The sequence below is a fragment of the Lynx canadensis genome, chromosome D3 (genome assembly GCF_007474595.2).
Source record: "Lynx canadensis isolate LIC74 chromosome D3, mLynCan4.pri.v2, whole genome shotgun sequence".
NCBI classification, from domain to species: domain Eukaryota; kingdom Metazoa; phylum Chordata; class Mammalia; order Carnivora; family Felidae; genus Lynx; species Lynx canadensis.
The window spans coordinates 54,068,364-54,087,416 of NC_044314.2; the positions used below are offsets into that span (position 1 = coordinate 54,068,364).

Below are 19,053 nucleotides of genomic sequence, written 5' to 3' on the forward strand. Positions count from 1 at the left end.
CGCTCTGGTTAACCTTTGTGATCAAGAACACACCTGTGTCAAGTGGCCACAAAACAGATGTAGGATCAGACCATGTTTTGTATCTTCTTAATAATACAGTCTGACTGGCTAAGCTAATGGGTCACATACTATAAAGCTGCATTGAGGAATTATTTAGCACTTTCTGGTTACTGAATTTTAGAAACTCTCTTTTTTTTTTTTTTTTTTTTTTAGTGTTTATTTTATTTTTGAGACAGAGAGAGACACAACATGAGTGGGGAAGGAGCAGAGAGAGAGACACACAGAATCCAAAGCAGGATCCAGGCTCTGAGCTGTCAGCACAGAGCCCAACGCAGGGCTCAAACTCACAAACCATGAGATCATGATCTGAGTGGAAGTTTGACGCCATACCAACTGAGCCACCTAGGCACCCCAAGATATCTTGTTGATGTAAACAAGTTATTCTAAGATATTACTAACCACAAAGCTAGCTGTGATTTGATCTGCCTTTAGTGGTGGCAGGCTTCTACACCGAAGTCATGGTCAAAGCAATCTTGGATTTGCTGAGTTGTATCAGATGGTCTGCTCTTACTGAGCTGAAGGCCACCAAAGAGAGAAGGCCTGCCTCAACCTACTTTCTGGTTTCTGTTGAGGGCAAAGGTTTTCTGATTTGGGTGATTTGGTCCAGCCAACCACAGTTTAACAAGCCCTCAAAAGGAGATTTAAAAAAAATCAAATGGGTTTAACATTGGGGTGCTGGACCTGGCTCTTACCAGCTTGATAGTTAATCGTGCATGTCTCTTCCCAAGTCTGTATGTAGTGATATTTCATTGATAGCTTGAAATCGACCTTGGTGTGAATGTTTACACAATGGAAATTAGGAAATACTACCCCTGCCTTAGAGAGACAGTTATTAAGCATTTCCAGCACACCTGTGTGCATAGAGGGGCACTATTCAAAGTGTGGTCCACATACAGGTATCGATTCACAAACTATTTGGTGACTGTATGGTGAGATAAGCCATGAAAATCAAAGAATAGCTTTTAGAAACTTGTACAGCGATTCTAAGGACTATCTCATTGGTTGAATCTAACAAAAAGAAGATGGGTGCCCCGTTTTTTAAAGCTCCTTTTTCTAGTGATTCATTTTATTGCATTTTTACCAAAATATTGATCTGCAATGGATCGGACATCAAACAAACAAACAAACAAATCCATCACTAGAGATAGTTTGAGAAGCACTGACAGGAAACATTTGCACATCCAGTGGACAGGGCAGAGGTGGTGTGTAAGGATTAAGAACGTATTAGGGGAATAACTTGAAACTACAGGCTATTTTAGAAAGCAGAATGACGTGAAGAGGCTAAAAGAAAAAAAGAAATGTGGAAGGATGTAAACTTAGGACATAGCGGGTCTACCGCACAAATATAAGATTGTGGTTTTAACATCGGGTCAGTTGCCTATTTTGAAGAGGGTGTGTGTGAGTACAAGTGCGACATCTAGAACAACAGAAGGATGGTTGTGCTGTGTTTCATTCTGGGTTCTTTTCCTCAAGGGGGAAATTGCAGAGTGCTCTGGGGGAAAGAAAAGCCCTATCTTACAAGGAGTAGATTAAGGGAAGCAGATGTTTAGCTTGCAAGAGAAGGAAGACAGAAGGATTTCCAATGATCTCGAAGACTCTTGTGTAGAAGTTGGCGTGGACCAGTTCTCTATGATGCCCCATGGGAAACCACAAAGGCAAGAGCTCAGAGAGGCACTAAGAATAATTCTGTAACAGTCAGTTGTCCAAAGGTGGAATATGGAAACCTTGCTGGGTAGCAAGCTCTTAGTCTCTGGAGGTGTTTAGCACAGACCAGTTCATCCTTTGACTGGGAAGCTATCAAAATTGTACAACCATCTGGGGCACCTGGCTGGCTCGGTGCGATAAAGCGTACAACCCTTGATTTGGGGGTTCGAGCCCCATGTTGGGTATAGACATTACTAAAAAAATAAATAAACTTAAAAAATAATATTTAAATAAATTAAAAATTGTATCACCATCTGATGGGGGCCGGAAGTAGATGGCAAGATTTCTTTCAAACCAGAGCTCCTGTGGTTTTAGGAATATTAATAAAAGCTAGAAAAGAATTTGAGAAGTAGAGACTCCTTGAGAGTGAAGTGAAGTCAAGAGAGGAGGTCAGGGAGAGTTACCAACAAGGCTGTTTGGTAGCAATGACGAATGTTCCGGCATCCTGGGAATGCATTTTGGCACAGATGAGGGCAAGGCTGCTACTAAGAGAAATTTGCTGCTGCGGCTTTGCATCAAGTAGGCCCAGAAGTGCTGAACTGCCAGGGAACTGGAGGTGATGCTCCCCATGGTGATATGTCACACAGGCTGGACTTCCCCCACCCAGTGCTGGACACACCAGTGTTCTGGCTTGAGTCCTTCACAGGATAAAAGCACAAACACAGGTGAAAACAAAGATGATAAGATAGAACATTAGTCCAGACTTTTTTTTTTTTTTTAAAGGAAGCTCTACACCTAACGTGGGGCTTGAACTCACCACCCCAAGATCAAGAGTCACGTGGTCCACCAACTGGGCCAGCCAGGTGCGCCTTTAGTCCAGGCTCTTTATTATTATTTTTATTTATTTATTTTGAGAGAGAGAGAGAAAGAGAGCGTGCGCGTGTGTGTGTGTGCACGCTGCATGTGAGTGGGGGAGGGGTAGAGAGGGGGGCTGAGAGAGAGGGATAGAGAATCCCAAGCAGGCTCCCAGCTGTCAGTGCAGAGCCTGACAGGGGGCTCCATCCCAAGAACTGACAAACTGAAATCAAGAGTCTGCAGGCTTAACTGACTGAGCCACCAGGTGCCCGCTGGTCCAGACTTCTGATGTGCTGTTAGATCAACCAAATCGCCAGCGAGTGAATCCTTACTCCGTTTCACACTGTGCTAAGAATTTAAGACATGGTCTCACGACAGAGGAAGCTCTCACTATCCCCATTTGCTTGATGGTAAGACTGAGGCTCAGAGCAGGTAACTGAAGTGTCTAATTTATACAGCTACTAAGTAGTGGAGTTAGCATAACTCACCCCGCCCTCCCCCAAACCACCTCTATTCACCCACCATTAAACACTTTGTCCATGGGGCTCTGGGTGGCTCAGTCCCCTACCCACCTACTCTTGATTTTGGCTTAGGTCATGCTCTCACGGTTTGTGGGATCCAGCCCCCCACACCCCACTTCGTGCCCCCCCACCGCCACCTCGGGTTCTGAGCTGGCAGCTTGGGATTCTCTCTCTCTCCCTCCCTCTCTGCCTCCCCCCCCCAAATAAATTAATAAACTAAAAAGAAACCACAAAAAACAAAAAAACAAAACCACCTTGTCCAATAAAGCATAATGCTTCCCAGGAGAAAATGCCCCCAAACGGCCCCCAACACAGCAGTGTGCACCCTGTAGGAACCTGACAAAGGTGTGGAGAATGAATGAATTCAGAGTGGTCAACAAGGGGTGCACCGGCTGCGTCTTTAAAAACACTGCAAAAAGGGAGGAACTTCTTAAAACAAAATACACATGGAAAAATCGCTCCCTTGTTTCAAAATATTTACAGCTGAACATCTCCAGGCCACCCAAAGTGTGGTGGTCAGTGGTCCCGGCAGCGCCGCCTCCCGCTGAGAGGGCGGGGCTCCCGGGAGACGCACCCCGCTTCTGGCCGTCTCTCCCGGGGTTAGTGTTGGCCGGCGGGACGCGGCCGGGGCAGCCGTTGCCACTAAAGCCATCCTCCACGGAAACCACAGAAGCCAGCTAACCTCTTCTCCGCCGAAGTAGAAAAAAAGCACGCTTGTGTGAGCGCGGAGGGGAAGGGCAGGGAATGTGGACAGAGAGGGAGGAGCGGTGTAATAACTCTTTAGTCATAAGACTTGCCAGTTGGTAGTTGCTAGTCTTCCAGACACTTCCTAATGCCAGACAAATGCCCCAAGCCTCGGCATGTCTGGCTTGGAGATCTATTCATCTGATAGCAGCCCGGCTCTTGCGGGAGAACAGAGGTCTGGGGCCCGCAGCGCTCGGCTTGCTAATCAAACACAACATTGTTCTCAGAAGGAAGAATGGAAAGGTTTGTTTCAAAGTCCCAACTTTTTTTTTTTTTTTTCTAAGAGGCACCCAAGTTGTTTTAACAAGTTGCTACAAAACTTGGGCTTCCTGAGGTGAGCCTGTTGCGCACAGAGCTTGTACTGTACCAAAATCCAGGGAGGGAGGGATCAGAGTTAGTCATTAAAAAAGAAAAAAAAAAAAAAGCCCCAGGCACTTCATGCCTGGAAATGATGTAACAGGCAGCCACTCCTCTGTTAGAACTACAACCAAACAATGCTCGGGCAATCCGCGGCAGCTGCTCTCCAAATGTCAGCGCCAGCCCGGTCCAAAGAGCTTGAAAGGCACCAAGCTGGAGGACTTTGTGCTGTACCTTTCTCGCCCACATTTTCCCCAAGCACTCCCAGGAACCTGGCAACAGGTAACGTGGCAACCTTCGCCTTGTAAAATGGCAAGTGGCATAATTTCAGAGAACAGATGGATGCATTTTTTTAAAGCCAGCTGCATCTCCCCCCACCCCCCCACCTCCATACCCCGCCCCTCCCCCCCCAGCTCCATACCCCGCCCCCCCCCCCCCCCCCCGCCCCCCGCCAGCCAAGATACTGGAGAAAAAGGTATTGCTTGCGGGCAGCCCTACTCTCGAGTGCCGCCTTGTGGCCAAGCTCGGAACCTCAGCGAGGTACTTGGAAATCCGCGGCTCAGCTCCAAGGTAAGTCACGCTATGGAAAGGGGTGGACTCCTTTGCTAGTCTTGCCTTCCAAAAGAACACAAAGAGTGTTGGTCACGATTCAGAATGTCTTGCTTTTGAACCGATCGCCTTCACCAAAAATCTTACCCTTGTTGCAGCGTAAGATCTCCGGGTTGAGGTTGTGGGTTTTGTTTTGTTCTGAACAGCAGCTAGGGTAACGTTTTTTGTGGTGGCAAGTTGAAAGGCAAGCAAGAACTACCCTAGCCATTTGGTTGGATGGATGGCAGCAAGGATTAATAGCCAAGAAACTGAGGATTCCTGCTGGGAGTTGCCTTTTCCGTTTTTAATTTTTATCTGATTTTGTAAGTTGTATTTAGAAAACTTTCTCTTGGGCAGAAGCATTTCTAAGTCTCATCTTTGGCTTCCACTTGGTCTACTTGCAAGGATTATTTAGGATTTCCAGACTGCAGGCCGAGCTTCCTATGGCTTGCAGTACCGGTTTCGCTGTTTTATCTCTGTGTGGGGCAAACACCCACAGAAATGCCGAGGGCATTATTTTTAACCAGTCTTCTTCCTCTCAAGTACTCGCCTTCAGATGTCTCTGATTTGGAGGGATGGCCAAAGTTGTGAGCCTCTGTTAGCCCCAGCCAGTTGCGAGGGCATCCGTTCTTTCTCCCTCCCTGGAAATGTTAGCTGGAAACTAAAGCAAGAGGTTCAGATCAAAGTAACAGTGCTTTTCAGAAAGTTCCATTAATTAACTAAATTAAAGGAAGTTAAATGGTGTTTGGAGGAAAGTCATTTTAGAAGGCCCAGGTCCAGCGATTGAGGTCTGAAGCTTCTAATGTGGACTTTTAATGAAACTTGGCAACAAGTGAAATAATATTAGAAATTGAGGGTTACCATATGGAAAACCAGTTGTTGCCTGAAATCAATCATTTCAAAGGAACATCTTGAAAGTAGACAGACATTTGGCTAGTATTTGCCTAGACCGTTTAATACTAAAGATTAAAGCCCACGGCTCTGAGTAAGAATCATTTGACCAGTAGCCACGGTGAGTCATAGCCTTCTTAAGAACGAGGCACAAATGTTGAAGTCGGGATGTTGAGAACACTGGGCTTACTAATTTGCAAGGCAGGGCTATTGCTTCCAGAAGGGAATGTGATCAGGATTTCACGGCTCGTTTTCCCGGTCTTTCCAACAGGTGCTGTTGAGTCATCCATGTACATAAGTGACTGCCCTGGCAGTTTCATGTGTTAGGATTAAATTTCCATTTGTTCCATCACTTTATGAAGTGATTTCTACCAGTGAATCAGATGTATCACTTCCTGTAGGACTTAGGGATTTTTTTTTCAACGTTCGTCACATTGTGTGTGTTTTTCAAAATTTGTCCCAGCCAATCTGCAGGTTTTCCTGGATGGAATGGATTGTTTACAGGAGGGGAAGATTCAGGGCCCAAGGTCAGGGTTACAGAATTATATAAGGTTTCCTGTTTGGGCAGCTGGTCAACCATCTCCTCAGGTTAGTGCAGACCCGGTCTTGCTGAAGGACAGCATGCCTACGAGGCCTGGGATAGGGATGGTGCCAGGAGTGGGGAAGGAAATTTGTCTTTTAAGCTTCTCTTCAACTAGGTTTCATTTCTTGTCAGATGTCACTTCTCAGCCACACTTGCCTATATTCTCTTAGGTGATTTTTTTTTTTTTTTTTTTTCCTGATGAGACTGAGAAAGGAATTAGTTAAGGATGTAAGAACCACCTGGTCAGCATCGTTGTCCATTTTGTTCACTATGACTACAGTGCTTGGAACATGCATGGCACATAGTAGCACCGTGGTAAAATGCTGGTTACATGAAGGAAAGAACAGGGATGAGAAGACCCCTCCTGGAGAAAAAGAGAAAGGGACGAATAGGAGAGGGAGGTCATCAGGGTAGAAGTAAAGTAAAATACTCAGCAAAGCCGTTCTCTGTGACCTTGGATACTGCAATAAAATCTCCTGTCACTGATGCCCACCTCTGTCTGGCATTGGCCGAGTGCTGGCCAAGTGCATTTGTGACCGGCCATCTTTTGCCATGAGCTGGTATGCAAAAGCCCAACCTAGTATTAGCTGAACGCAGTTGTTCTTGTGGATTATTCGCCTAACTTCCTCCGTCTTCTGTTTGGCTTTGCCCATGGGCCCTCAGCAAATGGCCATGTGAGGGGCTGACGATGCTAGCTGCCCTTGTCCCACGCAGCTGCCTTTCTTTGCCTTCTCATTATTCTGCTGTTCTCTGCTTGCACAAGATGGATATCCAAGAGCCAAGAACTTTCTTTACCTCCTGGTCTTATTTCATGAGAATTAGTATCACCTGCACAATGGGACCTGGAGCCTGGAATACCAGGAAAAATCTGGAATGGAATCACACAACCAAACAGGACTCTCCTGCCATGTTGTTTGTGTGTCTGGTAAACAAAGGAGCACTCAAGCCTACCTAACCCCGGGTCTGTGTGGAGTCGCTGACGGTAGCTGGGAGTTGGGTATCAGGCACATGTTGCCAACTTGTGCCCCTTGAGAAAGTGAGGTGGCTGTGCAGAGTGACCTGTGTACAAATCGGCATAGTTCACGGGTCCAGTCAGGCTAAGTCCTAACTGAAACTTCCGGCTGGATTTGCTGGGAACCCCTCTGCTCACGGTCAGCCTCCTTGGGCTTTGGAGAAAGGGCAACTCTATCAGAGCCACCCGCTTCTGCTGCCCTGCGGACGGAGGGTCTGGAGGGAGGGCTTGGCCTGGAACAGAAGTTTTTGCACAAGGCAAGCTCAAATCCCCAAAGCCGGGAAAACAGGATGTATGGGGAAGTGTAGAAGAAAGAAAATGCATCCACCATTCCTTCCTGTTGGTTTCAGTATGATGAGGAATAATTACCTGGGTCTGGAGAGCAGGGCATGTGGGAGGCCACAGGACGCCCTGGTGTGTGTCGTTAGGCAGTTAATTATTCATCCTACTCCATTCCTCTTTCCTCCCTGAAACCCCCCTTTTCAAAGGGAAAACAGGAAAACTGTCTGAGTTAATCCGTAGAATACCGTTTGCACCAGCCCACTCCGCCCAGGAAGGATACCAGCCCGCCACTGAGTCTCAAATAAGAATCAGTGCTTAAAATGACACTTCATGACCCAACTGTGTCCCGGACAGATGAGGACACAGATCCAGAGAAGAACCTGTCCAGGTGTCCCACGGGCTCTTTGCCCATCCGTGCTTCAACCAGGAGTTCAGTCCCCGAGTCAGCCTTTACCGTTAATAGGTCAAGGGCCACTTAAGAGCTGCATTAAAAATTCTACTTTACAGTTGGGTGTTTATCATTTGGAAAACATTAAAGTGAAACAACCCAGGAAACTGATGAGGCCCTCACTAAAATCTCTATCAATTTACTCTACCCGCCCCCATCATCATCCTTGTTCACAGTATTTAACAGAGCCAGGTGCTATACCTAGAAATCCAATTCCAGAAGTGACCAGGAGGCTGGAGAGAGGGGGCTGCCCATGTTCTCCAGGGTGGAGTCTGATTGGAACCTGAGTTCTTCCCATCTAAGCCTCCTTACTTAGATTCGAAAGAGCTGCCTTATAGTTTTGTCTTTCAGATTCTCCTTTGAACCCTTATGAGAACACCATCTGTATCTAAAAGCCCGTATCTGAAATCCTTGGTTGCATGTGCTTGGAATTCAGAACTTTTTGGATTGTGGGAAGCTAATATACCGGATATACCCCAGGGGGCTAGGGCAGCACCTCTTAATCAGGTGCTCTGACCTGTTTGTCTGCCGGAAGGGGTAGAACAGTCACAATGCAGGTAGCTCCAAGGTCAGATTTTGGCCAATGGCTTTCAGAATTGCAGATGAAGGAATGATGTTTTTAATTTAAAAATTTTTAAAGTTTATTTAGAGAAAGAGAGAGAGCAAGTGGGACAGAGGCAGAGAGAGAATCCCAAGGGGGCTCCACGTCGTCAGGGCAGAGCCGGATGCAGGGCTTGAACCCACCAACCATGCGATCATGACCTGAGCTGAATGCTTAACCGACTGAGCCACCCGGGTGCCCGTGAAGGGATGACGTTTACCCGCTCCTTTGGCAGTAAGCGCCCCAGCTGCGGACTTCCTCCTTCAGAGGCCTCCCAGGCTCTGCCTTGAGCCCACAAAGAGGATAGCCGATCGGTGGTGAGGGGTGGTGGTGCGCACGGCATTGTAGGTGGAAAGGAGAAATCCAAGATCAGGGTGATGATACTTCTGACATTGTGTCTCTTTCCTCGACCGCGTTGGAGTCCAGGGCGTTTACTGGTTTCACACACTGTATTCGGAAGCATCTTGATTTGATTTTTGTGAAATGGTAATAGGGGTGTCAGGAGAGGCTTTCAAGCAACCTTTCCCCACAAGGTGGGGTGCTGTCTACATAAAGCCCAGAATGGGAAAGTCCCATGTGTTCTTGTAGGTAAACACCTCATATCTGCAAGGTGGTGTGGATGTGTTTTCACTCATCTTTTCCATCATGTTCTGCCTCATTCTCATCCCCTGCCCTCAAGCTATAGTTACTTCCCAGCAAAATAAGTAAAACCAACATCCTTCTCCTTGACCCACCATAATTTATGCTGACAGGAGGGTGGCTCTGTGCTAGGTCCAGGCTGGGGACCGTGCTAATTGGCTACCAAGTAGGATACTTGCCTAAAAGTTGATCTGCAAAGGCACTCTTCACTCCCTGAAGCGCTATCTAGCCCGCACAGTTTGAAAATTATTTTCAGAATGTACATTTTTATGCCGCATTTCCAACCCAAGGGATAACAGAGGTAATCCATGTAAGATCTTGAATGAAAGAATAAACCGATGGGTGGGGAGACGGGTTAGCAAATGGCAGACATACATAGATCAAACACTAGAAATTTTTATCACCTGAAACAAGCACTGCCCTGCCCCCTGACGCGGATAACATTTTACTTCTCAAAAGGAGCCGGAGAAAGTAAAGGCAAAACAATTTGATTATTTTGGATGTGTACTGTCATAGGTGAAAGATTTGACCAAGTATCAACTCTTCGAAAAAGCAACTAAACCCACTGCAAATCTCCCAAACCAGAGGAGGTTAAAATAGTCTGTGTGTTGAATGCTTGGGGCCACAGGTTTGTAATTTACACCGTTTGTAATTAGCATAGCAATATGACTGGTAAGGTGGAGGAATGCGGAAAGACGAGAGGAAACCAGCGCTAGTGTTTGGATCAAAATTAACTACCAATAAAGAGCAGGGAAATGGATCACAGAGAAGGGAAGCGTTTGGATGGCCGCTGCTCAAAGATTCAGCCCATTTGCAGTTGCTGAGACCTTGTCAGGTCTCCAGATAAAGGCGAGGCCCGTCACCCTCAGGCACCTGGCTGAGAGGTAATAAAACGGTTGCCTTATCTTCTAAGGGTAGAGTTAGTCAAACCTCAGTGGTAATTATAGTAAACTGAAATTGCCTGTCATTTACCGCCTCCTCCCCCCACCCCCCGAAAAAAAGGGAGGGAGGGAGAAAGGAAAAGGCTTAAGGCAGGAAACTGTCTCTCTTCTTGGATTTTAAAAGAAAGCAAGCAAGCAAAACAGCCAGGAGTTTTCCCCGGGAGTGAGAAAAACAGCCTGGCCAGCCTGCCCTCTCCTGGGGGTTACAGGATTGCTGACAGCTCGGGTCCACGTGATGGTCTAGAAAAGAGGCTCAAGCTGAGGAAAATCCAAGAAATCTTCTTAGGAGTCTTCCTTTCTAAATGTAAATGACTGAGTCAGTGCTTTGCTAAGGAGGGAAGGAAGTCACAATCAGGCCGAGTGACTCATTCAGTGCTGTTAGCTCCGGGAGTTGGATAAAAAGTTTTAGCCAAAGCAGCAACAAATCTACTTTAAATACTAGCACAGTAAGGAAATTCCTCTCTTTCAGGCTGAATGCCACCCGCACAAAAGAACTCCTGTTGACATCTCATTTACAATCTCCCCCAGGACACAGACAAGACTATTTCAATAAACCCGGCTCAGAGACACCTATTGTTCGGAATCTTCAACTAGCAACAGGCTTCCACCACAACCTATTGTTTTGTAAAATAAAGGATTTTGAAGGAGAAGGATTGAGACTGTGGACGCCGTGAAAAGAGGAAGGAAAAAAGTCCCTTTGACCTGATGCTGTCACAGAGCGTGCAAGAAGAATGAAGTTAATGGATTTCCATTTTCATAAGAAGTGCATAAGAAACGCCTGTTAAGTTTCTGAACTGGTGATGGAGAATTCCAAATTTGCTGCCAGCTTGGTGCATCGAGAAGCAAACTCCTGCCCACGGGTTTGCTAAATGCAAAGCCCCGGGCTATACTTACCCTATTCTCAGCCTTGCCAAAGTCCTGATAGCCCCAATAGCAGAGCACCAGGTGAGTCTTTGATCTGGGTTGTTTCCCTGGGAATTAGAGCCTGACTGTCTTTTCCAAGTAGAATTTCCAGGCTCAGAGTCCACTCCCCCCCCCCCCTTTAATGATTTCCTTTTTTCCGTCACCACCATTTTGCTCCCTCTTTGAGTAAAAGGTAAACACTCTCTGGAGTTATGCAATGTGGTCCCTAGATTGTTTTTCTTCGCCATGCCTCAAATTGAGGGATGCAGTTGTATTTACCCCCAAAAAGGGCATTTCTCAAATGCTCCTTATCTTGACCCTCATAACAGGTCTTGCAGTTAACATTACCCCTCTCTGCAAACGATCCCTTTATCTACCCAGCGCAAACTCTGGGCATTATCTCTAATTCCTTTGAGACCTTCTGTCTTCTCTTAAATCTGTCTGGAATCCTTCTACCTCCTACCATCCAGCTTTCTGCTTTCCTAGATCCTATTACCTCCCCTCTGGAGGCTCACAGCAACTTCCTAATTCACAGTTTCTCGAACTACCAGTTGTGACTTATTCAGGGGTCATGAAATCCATTGAGGTGGGTCATACGGTTTCACCATTTAAAAAATGAAGTAGATTAGAAAATGTGAGATGTGTCAAACAAAGTAAGTACTGTTTCCTGAACCTTGTTGCAGTGTGTGTGTGCATCCAGATCTGTGTACATTCTGGGCAACAGGAAAGATTGAATTTTTTTTGCCAAGATATTTTGAGAAATACTCTTCTAATTGGTCTCACTGGGTCTGTCTTGTCCCTGCTTCCCACACTGTTGAATACACTTAGAGCAAGGGTTCAAGATCCTGACCAGAACCTGTCACTCTCCAGCTGACAGGTCTTCCCACAGGAGAAAGTCTTGCAAAAAGTCTAGGGCTTTGGAGATTCTGAATAACTTGGTTTCTGCTCACCTTCCAAAAGAACCTTGGAATTCTACATCCTCCTGACAGCTTTTACTCTTAGTTATTAAAACCATCAAGTTCCCCGGAAAGACAAAGGGGACTTAAAAAACAAGGTAAAACAACAACCTTCATGATAGATTCCTGCCTAGACAGGTCCTGAAATTTAAAAGAATAGTCCTGAGGCACCTGGGTGGCTCAGTCGGTTAAGTGTCCGACTCTTGATTTCTGCTCAGGTCATGATCTCTTGGCTCTGGAGATCGAGCCCCACGGCGGGCTCTGCTGCTCTGGGCTGACTGTTGTCAGCGCAGAGCTTCCTTGGGATTCTCTCTCCCTCTGTCTTTGCCCTTGCCCTGCTTATGTGCACGTGTGTGTGCGCTCTCTGTCTCTCAAAATCAATAAACATTAAAAAAAAATAATAATAGTCTTGCTGTAGTTTGCTACTATATGGAGAGATGTTCAGATCTCCTTTTTCATATTGGAAGTGAAAAATTAAAGAAATCTGCACATTCTTGACCCCTGGTAGTGGTTATTCTACGAAGGCACATGGGACAGACACAACCTTCCTGAAGGTTCCAACAAGAGCATCCTTATCCCCCCCTTTTTAAAAAAAATTTTTTTAATATTTATTTTTGAGAGAGAGTGAGCAAGGAGGGGAGGGGTAGAGAGAGAGGGAAACAGAATCTGAAGCAGGCTATAGGCTCTGAACTGTCAGCACAAAGCCTGACACGGGACTTGGACCCACGGACTATGAGATCATGACCTGTGCCAAAGTAGGATGCTTCACCCACTGAGCCACCCAGGTGTCCCGAGAGCATCCTTATCCCTTTCTTGGTGCTGGTGCCCTGATGCCTTGACCCATAACCACTCTCAAGGTGAAAGCCGCATCTTGCTGGAATGAGATGTGGCCCCAGTTCTTGCAACCCCTCCCCCATCCTTCCTGATCAGAACCACACTGAAGAAGTCCCTGCTTCTTTGCTGCTTGCCTCACTTCTGTTCTGGAGTCTGGGTTTAGGTAACCTGCTCCATAAAGTAGAAAGTCAACAGAAATTCACCTCTTTAGGGGAAAACAGAAACAAAACAATAGTGATACTGCTCTTTTTTTTCCTAATGTGATCGATTGTACTCTATAATTTATAAGCCAGTGTGTTGCTTTTTTCTATAAACTGACCAGCAGTAGTTTGCTGAAAATTTGTCTGAAAATTGCGATAAGAAGAAATTGACCTCAAAGTGCATTCTAACAAAGAAAAAAAAGTCACTACTGTAATTCTGTATAAAAGGTATGTAAGACCCTACTTTGACATCAAGTAGTTATAGCCAAGTGATGTGCTTATGAATGATTTTTATTTTATCTTTTAGGCTTCTTTGAATTTTCCAATTAAAGAGAATCATAACTATTGTTATCATAAAGTACAATCATAAAGTACAAATATCAGAATGCAAATTAAATACACTATTATGTCATCACCGTTGTGATATCCAACTAAATTCATTTTATTTTTACCATATGTATTGCTGTATTTGTTTTTTTAACCATTTGGTTTTGAAGGAAATTTTATGATTACCATTTTTGAAAAAAATAATGAAAACCTCTCAGAATGGTTTGATATTTCACTGTCTTTAAGACCTTGAGGACTACTGGCCCAGAAAATACCGCCAAACACTGGCATATAACTCCTGATGTTTTCAGACCTAACGATTTATCAGTTCCAGAATGCCATCTTTTTATATGTCTTTATGCTTGTGGCACACATTGTTGTTTGCTTTCTTATAACCATCCCCCTTGTCAACAGGACCTCAATGCTGTTGACTTTTCCAAGCAGCCATGACTTTGGGGGATGGTCAGCCCCTTCCTAGATTTGGAGGCTGAGTCTTGTTTGATGGGAAGATTGATGGGAATGCTTCTGGGAAGGATCACCCCCATATCCCTTTTCTGCCTCTGGATACTGTCATCACCAAGAGATAACCTGAACTGTGGCTGCTGAACTGGGGACCACAAAGAGCATCTGCCTGAGAAGACAACCCACAGTGAAGATGACAGGTGGAAACATGGCAGGAAGCTGGTTTGGATATCTTCAGTGGCCGCCTTCCCTCTAGATTTGCTGTTACTGAGAAAATGAATGCCTTTCCCATCTAAGTCACTTTGATTTCATTTCTAAAATTTTATTGCTTATTTATTGATTTGGCTTAGAGCTATGCAAATGGATTTATATATGCTAAGTGTCCTTCCTTGCTTGAACACTGCTAGTCATTCATCAAGATTCACTTCATTTATGGTGCCTGGGTGGCTTAGTTGGTTAAGAGTCCAACTCTTGATTTTGGCCAAGGTTGTGATCTCACGGGTTCGAGGAATCGAACCCCGCATCAGGCTCTGCACTGACAGCATGGAGCCTGATTGGGATCCTCTCTCTCTCAAAATAAATAAATAAACAGTAAAAAAAAAAAAAAAAAAAAGATTCATTTCATTTGTGTTTCATTATCACCTTCTACCCGTCTCTATTATAAAACTCATCACCCTTTACTTGTTACAATACTACTCCAATGCTCTTGGATGATAGCAGAGGAAAATTAGCGATGAGGTAGGTCTTTGTTGACTACTCTATATGATTCTATATGACGGGCGCCTGGGTGGCTCAGTTGGTTAAGCGCCCGACTTTGGCTCAGGTCATGATCTCACAGTTCGTGAGTTTGAGCCTCACGTTGGGCTCAGTGCTGACAGCTCAGAGCCTGGAACATGCTTCGGATTCTGTGTCTCCCTCTTTCTCTGCTCCTTCCCACTGGTGTTCTGTCTCCCTCTGTCTCACAAAACTGAATAAAAGTTTTAAAAAAAAAAAAAGATTCTATATGACAAATTCTGTTACACAGCATATTTTCCAGACCAAAATTTCTCTATTTCAAAAAGGTTCTCAGCCTTGGTGGCCCAACTTCCATCAGCAATAGTGTGGTGACTGGAAAATGTGGTTCTTCTATTTTTGTTTATTTATTTTTTTATTTTAAGTAGGCTCCACACCCAACACAGGGCTTGAACTCATGACCCTGAGATCAAGAGTCACATGCTCTACCAACTAAGCCAGCCAGCCACCTCGAAAGGCCATTCTTCAAAGTCAGCCAGACCCGCTGGAAATCCTGACCTGCCAATTACGAGCTACGTGACCTCATATGAGTCAACTCTTTTAGCCCCTGTTTTTTCATCTGCTGAGTTCCCGTAACGGCATCAATGATCTCCTAGTGTAATGGGATAGATGGGGGACGTTTATATAATGTAAGGTGACACAGTGTGGCACTTCTATCTGACACAGGAAGTAGGCTCTTTTCCTTTTCTTCTCCTTCCTACATCATTTGATACAACAAAATTCATACATAACAAAAACCATCTTGAAAACTGCCCAAGGGAGGACATTCTATACTTTTCAGATGTTTGCCTTTCTATAGCATGAAGAGCCTTGCACACATGATACATGCATGAACACACATTTTCAGAGGCCTCTCCGTAGTGTGTGATATTAAAACTTCACCTTATCACTCTGGTCTCAGCTCATCAGTTCTCTCTTTGGAGAGCCCTCCTTCTGTGCTCATTTTCAAGCAGCCCTTATGCTCTCCCATTGCCACCCAGTAGCCACCTATGAACAAGAGATGCACAGAGAAAATGCAATTGACCATGAAGGTGTTGCATCTTTTAAAAACCAGAAGCACTTTCCAAGGGTGGGGAGTTGTCGTTCGCCCATTCTGCTCTTTGGCCGGGTCCTTACTAGTGTTGTGTCACTGTACCCCACCCCAGCCCTCTGCAGCCTGTCTGCCTGCACCCCTCCACCCCCTGCAGCGCTCCCCCTGCCACTCATTCAGGTCACACAGGGTGACTAGCTGCGGCCTCTGCTGTCCTGAACTTTGGAAGAGGCAGAAACTGTTATGGATTTCTGATGTCTTGCAGGATGGATCCCTACCAGAGGTTTAAAACTTTTTCATACTCTCGAGAGTTCAGAAAAGGCAAAAACAAAAGCGCTTACAAGTATGTCTCCCTTTGCCTTCACAGCCAACTCTCATGATGTGCAGCCAGGGAGGGTTGGAGGGCAGGATAGGAATGGGACCTGCTTACTCTAAGTTCAACTACTTGAGAATTTAAAGTTGCAGACTGCTTAAGGCCTGCCCACTCGATTTCCTTAGTTTACTATAGTAACAAGGTAGGATACCAGCCCTAAACATATCCACTGAAATGACCAGAAATCTATTAAGCAACAACGGCTTCGCTTTCCACGCCTGGGAGACGGTATTGCATCATGTTACAAAATACAAGTTTTGGAGGAAGACCTTTGGTTTAAAAGCGTGTCGCCTAGGGACAGTTGCTTAAGCTCTTTGAATATCAGTTTCTTGCTGTGTAAAATGAGGATTAGAATACCTTCCTTAGGGGGTTGGGTGGATAAAATGAAGTAATATATGAGAAATGCTCACCCTATTACCTGACACGTAGTAAGTGTTCAATAAATAGTATATAGTAACAGCAACGATGATGTCAACAATTTCATAAGAGGAATCCCTTCATTTTATCTAAGCAGCTGCTAAGCCAGGTGCAAAGGGCCTGGGACACTCGGAAGTCGCAGTTCCATGTACAGTTGGTGAGATTATGCCATCCTATCTCCGTGGCATCCAGACGTCTCAGGTATCTTGTCCAGTGCCAGGTAGGGGGCATGCGAGGAGACAAAACTGAATCTCAGGTGAAAACGCTGTTGTTCAGTATATTCGCTGGCAGTGCTCCTGTCAGAGATGCCCTCAAGCTTCCGATTTTATGGGACCTTTAAATTCATGGTCTCAGGGGCGCTTGGGTGGCTCGATCAGTTAAGTGTCTGACTCTTGATTTTGGCTCGGGTCACGATCCCATGGTTCGTGGGTTCAAGCCCTGAGCCTGGCTCTGCACGGACAGCATGGAGCCTGCTTGGGATTCTCTCTCTCTCCCTTTCTCTCTGCCCCTCCCCTGCTCTCGTGCTTTCTCTCTTCCTCCCTTCCTCCCTCCCTCCCTCCCTCTCTCTCTCTCTCTCTCAAAAATAAATATATAAGCATTAAAAAAAATTGATAGTCATAAAAGTACTTCTGAAACATTGACCATCTCAGACATATTTTCATTTTTGGTGATTTCCCAGATGTTTACCTGAGATAAAGATAAGCAAAACAACGAAAGCTTTTCTTCTGAAAAGATCTTGATGTCTGTCATTTAGTCCATTTTTCTGTCACTAACATAAGAGAGATTCGATCAGGAAGTATGTTGTTGAAAAAAACAAAACAAAACATTTTGAGCTTAAGTGAAATGTGGGTAGTGCTCTATTTTATAAGTGGTTTTGGATATACAATCAATCAAACCTTTCTCAGGAGAAGAAGGTTGGCATTCTGGAGAAAGGAGTCAAAGGGACAGTGTTGGTTGAGAGGGCCCTGTGCCTAAGACATGGGCATGAACGGAAAGCCCGGATGAAGCAAAAGTCTTTGGAATTCTTGGTCTGTAAATTGGTAGGTCTGTGATCTAGGGCAGTGCGCTTAAGTATTCTATGCTACATTGTATAACAACCTGTGGAATGCATTCGGTGCTTCATTTTATAATAATCTGGAGAGTGGGACCATAACTATAAGACAGCTGTTACAGTGACCATGAAAGAGGTAGCAGGTGCGAAAGCCCTTTGTAAATTGCAAAGTGCTCTGCAGATGTTGTGGTAGGAACAAAAGCAGTAGTAATAAGAATTATTACTTTTTCGGGAGCCATCTGAGTAATTTTTCCAAACCACAATTCTTTCAGGGGCAGCATAAATTGAGTTGGCCTTTGGCTTCTGTGGAGTTCAGGCTCTGGGGATAACACAAAATATTTTATAAAATTTGCATGAAATCACAAATTTAGGTAAATAGGAGGGGGAAAATGCTGTAAAAATTAATAGGGCCAAAGGGCCCTCTCTCCCCCTCCCATCCATCCCAAAACACTCATAATATTTGATATAAAAATGACATGTCAACAAATAGCTGCATTAAAAAGGAACAGTTCTGGGCTCCTGGGTGGCTCAGTTGGTTGAGGGTCTGACTTTGGCTCCGGTCATGATCTCACGGTTCATGAGTTCGAACCCTACATTGGGCTTTGTGCTGACAGCTCAGAGCCTGGAGCCTGCTTCGGATTCTGTGTCTCGCTCTCTCTCTCTCTGCCCTTCCCCTGCTTGTGAGCTCTCTCTCTCTCTCTCTCTCTGTGTCTGTCAAAAATAAATAAACATTAAAAAGGAACAATTCTTCCAACATTGCTTAGGGTGAAGCTAAGTAGATTTTATTCATTCATTCATTTATTAATTTTAAGTAGGTTTTGTTTATTTTTATTTTTTTAATATAATTTATTGTCAAATTGGTTTCCATATCATTTATTTATTTTTAAATGTTTCTCTATTTTTGAGAGAAAGAGAGAGAGAACGAGCAGGGGAGGGGCAGAGAGAGGGAGACAGAGGATCCAAAGCCGGCTCTGTGCTGACAGTGTAGAGCCCGACACGAGGCTCAAACTCATGATCTGTAAGATCACAACCTGAGCCGAAGTCAGAGGCTTAACTGACTGAGCCACCCAGGTGCCCCATTATTTTAAGTAGATTTTCAAACATAACTTGGAGAGGAGACAGAACGTAATTTTTCATATGCTGGATAAATAGAGTTGATAATTTTGGTGGTTTTCAGTAACTGAGTAGAAAAGTTGAGACCGGTAGGTCTACTGTTACCACAGTAAGTGCTAGCTGGGGTGTGTCTATTTTCTTGAATAGAAGCTTGCTTCTAAAGAGAAAGAGTCCAGGGGCACTTAATAGACAGGCTCCCGGATGCCCCTTTTTGAATTTGGAGCAGGGAGGAAAGCTGGGTCACAGGCAGATAATCTTTGAGGGAGTTGCTGGGGAACTGGCCTTGGAAATAGCCAGGCGATGAGAGAAAACATCCAAGGGAGACCTTGGCAGGTGGGAGGCAGTGGGGGTGGAGTAGCTAATCTTTAGGGAAATAGGAAGGGGAGCTGATGGCTGAAGGGAGGCCAGGAAAACATTTTTCTTTGCTTT

The 19,053-nt window shown here is 45.0% G+C and overlaps 1 protein-coding gene and 1 long non-coding RNA gene across 9 annotated transcripts in view; one reads left to right on the forward strand and one right to left on the reverse strand.

Moving 5' to 3' along the window:
* Positions 1 to 19,053, reverse strand: part of DLGAP1 (DLG associated protein 1) — a 328,162-nt gene that overhangs the window by 69,676 nt on the left and 239,433 nt on the right. The gene's annotated exons all lie outside the window — the stretch shown is intronic.
* LOC115528422 lies at positions 3,788 to 14,129 on the forward strand. 2 transcript variants are annotated; one of them, XR_003973256.1, is made up of 3 exons: positions 3,788 to 4,463; positions 10,636 to 11,111; positions 13,801 to 14,129. It is a non-coding gene; the product is annotated as an uncharacterized LOC115528422 (long non-coding RNA). The 2 variants fall into 2 exon arrangements; XR_003973255.1 differs by lacking the exon at positions 3,788 to 4,463 and adding an exon at positions 4,632 to 4,751.